Genomic DNA, 5,568 nt, shown 5'->3' with positions numbered 1-5,568 from the left:
TAAAAAGGGCTGAGATGTAGCTCAGAGGTAGAATGTTTCTACCTTCAATACCCAGTACCAAAAAAAAAAAAAAGTAGAACCAAATGTTTTAAGATAAATTATCTATTGCACAATTAACATACACACAATTCTGCTGAAAGTTTCTGGCCTTTTCCTAGAATGTATCTTCAATGGCCAAGACTAAGCCCCTTCCAGAAGCACTGTTTTGTGCAGCCACATCTCCTGCCATGAAGTTGTAGTCACTTGGGTTCATGGAGTTATCAAGGTAGTGTAGACAGCGGCTGGCCCTACAAAGAAGAAGTGCATTAACACAATTGGACTTGGCGATCTTATTATGGGGGGAGTTATTTTTATCTTCTTTGCTTGACTTAAAATAAATTTTCTTATTTATATACACTTCATTGTTCCTTGAACTTCATTTGTCAAAATCCAGTGGCCAAAATCTCAATCAGATAGGACACCCCATATCATCATTACAAATTATTTTTGCCAAGCTAGCCAATTAGGGTTGTATTGTCTGCTTGTCTCTAGTGTTCAAGATGTAGTGCCCACTGTTAGGATCTGTGAAAAAATACAACTGAGAATGTATGCTTATTTGATATCATGATTTATATGGATAATCTGATTAAATTGTCTAAGAAAAATCTCAAAGCAGTAAAATATCAAAGCAGAGACTTTAAAGATTTGCAGTCTGGTCAGATAGGTATGTGTAAAGCTTAGGCCCAGAGAGTTGGTATTGTGGAAACAAGATGACTGAAGGTAGGTAGAAGGCTTTGATTAGAAATAAAGAAAGGAATGTAGTCAGGGCAGTTGGAATTTTGCATATAAAAGAAAGATGTGGGGTTATGCAACTATTTAGCCATAAAAACAAGAGTTTTGAAGAGGGCCTAAATACCTGATGGAAAGGTATTCTAATTTGTTTATTCACTATGGGTGCTCGTGTAATTCTGGATATGCTGGGAGAAAAAGTATCATGAGGCTCCCCCTACTTCTAAATTAAAAGATTTCTTTAAGGATTGTTCTAAATGTAAGGAACCCAAATAAATAAAAGGAGATATTTACTGGTGTGGGTTTAAGGGAGTTGAAAATGACTTGCAAAGGATAAATCTTATTATTTAAAAGTTTTTCTAAATATGTCATTTAATGTATTGATTCTATGTTTAAAGCAATTATGTTTTCTTAAGATATTAATCTGCTTTTGAAATAATTATACAAAAACTGACTCAGAGAGCAGAAGTCTTGCATTTTATTAAGATAATTTTCTGTTCTTTATATTTAAAACAATAAGGTTTTCTGCTTCTAGTAACATTTATGAAAAACTAATTTCAGAAGAAAGGTTTTATGTTTTATCAAAATAACCTCTTGTATTTACTGTCATTGCTACGTCTTTGATTATTTAGCAAACTACATCCTAGAAAGTCAGGGTTTAAATGTCTGTGTTTTAAAACCTGTTAAATGATCACTTTATAACTCAAGCTAAATGAAAAAAATATATTATAGTAAATATTTGACACCCTACATACCTGTGACTATGGATATGTATACATCTGAAGGCTAAATATGTTGTATACCTGAAGTTTATCTAAATATTTCACAACGTTTATAAAATTAAAAATATATGTTCCATATATTTTTACGTAAGGTAATCAATAAGTCATAGTGTATGCAATGTACATTGTTTCTGAACCTTTGAACAAATGTTTTACTATAGCATAAGATACAATTGTTCATCAGATAAGCTTATTTCTGATTATTAATACCAATCTTATAAAATGTCAAGAGATTTTCTCTGACTTTTGTCAATGCTGTTAATCTACATAGACTTGTAATTATAGTTATCTTACTGAGCTATGGATTCTAAACTTTACTCAAATAATAGTCAACCTATATGCTAACTTTTACTCAGCCTACTGAGATCCAGAGCAGCAGTCAACAACACCATAAGTAAACCAGCCATCCCCACAGGAGATCACGCAGCACAGCTGCAGGGACTCAAAGAGCAAGCAATAGACTTTGAGAGTTTGTGGTTCACCTGGGGGAAGATGAAGATGGAGTTGGCTGTGAGACACAGAAAGGCACAGATTAGGAGACGGTTCCCAGGGCTAATTAGGGCCTCCAGAGATCACTACAGACCACCCAATTTTGATGATTGGGGAGAAGTACAATAATATGTACAATGTACAGGGACAAGGAGAAAGGATGAAATCTAAAGGGAAACACCCAAATGCTCTGTGCATGTATTTTTTTTGGGGGGTATGGGGATGGAACTCAGGGGCATTCGACCTCTGACCTACACCTCCTGCCCTATTTCTTATTCCTTATTTTTGAAACAGAGTCTCACTAGGGTAGGGCCTGATGAACTAGGTAGCTGAGACTGTCCACGAACAGCGATCCTCTGGTCTCAGTTTGATATCAAAATGAGTAGTGATGACAAAGACTTTCATTCTGTAGGCTCTTCAGACTCTTGTTTCCTCTAATGGAGGACAAGTACTTAGAATAGAAAAAAACTTCAAAAAGTACCACCTCTGAAATATAATTTAATCAGTAATGGACAAGTGAACTGAACAGAGACTTCTCAGAAGAAGAAATTTAAAAAATGGACAACAAATATGTGGAAAAAATGTTCAACATTATTATCAGGGAAATGCAAATCAAAACTATATTGAGATTCCATCTAACTCCAGTCAGAATAAAAATCATCAGGAAGACAATAGTAAAGTTAGCAAGAATGTGTAGAAATAGAAATTTTTACACAGTTTTTATGAGAGTGTAAGTCAGTACAACCACTGTGGAGATCAGTATAGAGGTTCATCAAAAGACTAGGACTGGAGCTACCATATGACCCAGCTATATTACTCTTTGGTAAACTTTCAAAAGAATTTAAGTCATAATGCTATAGTGATGCATGCATATCCATGTTTATAACAGTACAATTCACAATAGCCAAAATCAAACCAACCCAGGTGTCCATCAACAGAGGAATGGAAAGCAAATGTCATATGCACACAATGAAATTTTTCTCAGCCATAAAGAAGAAGAAAATTGTTACCATTCTGTTGTATACCTTGGGTTCTTTTTTCTCGGTTAAGCATAGAAATAAAAGCCAGGAAACTTCCAGGTGCAAACAGCAAGATTTTTATTATAAAGCAGAAAAAAAAAGGAGAGAAAAGGGAGAGAGAACAGCAGCCTCCAAAGAGACTAGAGCATCTGAGGTGAATGCTCTCCCTCCCACGCAACCCTAGAATCTCTGATCTTAGTCTGTTGCCACCTTGTCTTTCTCAGAACTGGTTGTCATGCCAACATACCTTGGCCCACTTTTCATTTTGTCCTGCCCACTGAGTACAGGTTCCGATGTGCCTGTTTTGTATGCCTGTTTGTAACAGCATCTACTTGAGACAATTCATGAGGTTACTTTCTTTTATTATCACAAGAATGGCCAGTCTGGTCTGTAACTTTTTAGGCATCTTTTTGGTCTGGGCATCATACTGAGTTGTCATGGTACTCAGCTTGCCTTTTCAGCAAAGCAAGTCAGTAGTTTTATCTTTGGTGTCATGATAATAGCCTGTCTGCAGTTCAACCTACTTGTATAGGGACAGATGAAATCATCTACCTGTAACCGGTTCAAAAATGATATCATTTCCAGAAAAAAGGAAAGAACTAGAGAATATTATGCCAAGTGAGATTGTCCAGTGCCAAAAAGTCAAGAGTTGAATGTTTTCTCTCATAGGGGGAAGCTAAAGAGAAAAATAGAAAACAAAAGGAACTCCAGATAAATGAGGAGAGACCAGTTAAATAGGAGAGAGATGGGGGGAGAACTGATGAAAGAAATAGTTCAAATAATTCTATGTCCATATATTAAGGTAATCTAACTACCATGTACAGAGAGGGGAAGGGAAGATCGTGTGATCTGAAGGAAAATGCAAGTGTTGTGTGCATGTATGTTTATATTACTTTGAGACTCTGATGTATAAGTATAATTCACCATTTTATATATACACTAGGTATGGTGATTAAAATCATCTATAAACATAATTCTATTATATAAATATATAAAATGCATTATATATTTTAAACAATATTTTATATAAAATAATGTTTTGTATGTATTATATACAGAATGGTACATTTTATTCATACACTGGTCAGATTCCTTCCTTTAACAGACAATGGATGCTATACCATTTTTTCATTTAAGAAATAAAACTAATTGTTTATACAAGAAAAACATTTCTCAGTTTTATTTTTCCAAGATAAGAACACAAGAGATAAGAATAAAGTTGGATTACTTCAATATGTTGCTTCAAGATGACTGTAGGTCAGTTTTACATATATTCCACATTTTGCCAGTGATGGTCATCAGGAATATTGTTAGGGTTTTATAGAAGCCCTCTGCGTTTCACAGTCACACTCCCAACTAAATATAAATTAATGGTGTACAAGAAAAATATACCACAGAAAGTCATGATAACCGCTGACAGGGTAGCCAGCAGGGTGATAGACATTATTTTTTCCTGTGTCCCCAGTAATACACATGAATATGGCCCTTGACACACAGGGGTACTACACCAAATTTTTTTTTTAATCAGTGGTCGTTGGTATTGAAAAAGGATGATCAAGAAGGTCGCCTGTACAGACATCTGTAGCAGAAAGTAGATAAGATACATGACCAACAGGGGCTTTTCGTGAGACAAGTCCAGAGTCACGTGTTCTTCCTTCTTGGAATCATCTGCGTTTACAGCTATATCGCTGTACTTTTCTTCTAAGAGCTGCTTCTTAAAACTCTTGGTCTGTTTACGTACCATCTGAAAAACAGCAAACTCCATCATAAAAAAGATTGAGGGAAAGACAAAGCCAACCATGTACCAGACTCCAAGAACAGGCTTGGTGAAGTGGTTCTCATAGCACTCTACCACACAGGTTTCAGAGATATTCCCGTGGCACAGAAAGTCAGTCTCTATATCAACCCAGGAGGTCTGCACTACATATACAACAGAAATGTAAATGAAAGTGGTACTAAACCACAGCGTTCGCCCTATGTAGAAGTTTGTGGGATCTTTGCTCATCCGCAGTATGGTGGGTGCTACACCCAAAAAATGTGCTGTTCTTTCTGCCATCTTGGAATCTGGGAAGACAAAACAAAACAAAGTAGCCATGAAAAAAATGGTGTTAAGACATTTTTATGGTCTCTGATGTTCGTATAATTCATGCTTTCTGTGAGGGTATTCAGTTTTCTTACGTGAGAGGAAAACTCTAAAGAAAGATTAGGAGACTTTCAGAGTTCACATTTCATGATATTTCTTGTCATTCTCTCATTATAATTTCCTTCCTTCCTTCCTCTTCATTCTTTTTTCTCCCTTTTCTTCCTCCCTCCCTCCTTCCCTCCCTCTTTTTGTAACTCCTTTCGGAACTGGGGACTGAACCTGGGGGAGGGTCTATCATTGAGCTACACCCACAAAACCTTTTTTTTTTTTAAACAGGATCTAAGTTAGTCACGGCGGCTGGCCTCTAACTTGCCTTCCTCATAGGTAAGCACCGCCATGGTGGCCCCACAGTTGATCCCTTAAGACC

This window comes from Muscardinus avellanarius (genome assembly GCF_963383645.1).
Source record: "Muscardinus avellanarius genome assembly, chromosome: 11".
NCBI classification, from domain to species: domain Eukaryota; kingdom Metazoa; phylum Chordata; class Mammalia; order Rodentia; family Gliridae; genus Muscardinus; species Muscardinus avellanarius.
This window is presented reverse-complemented; position numbering follows the sequence as displayed.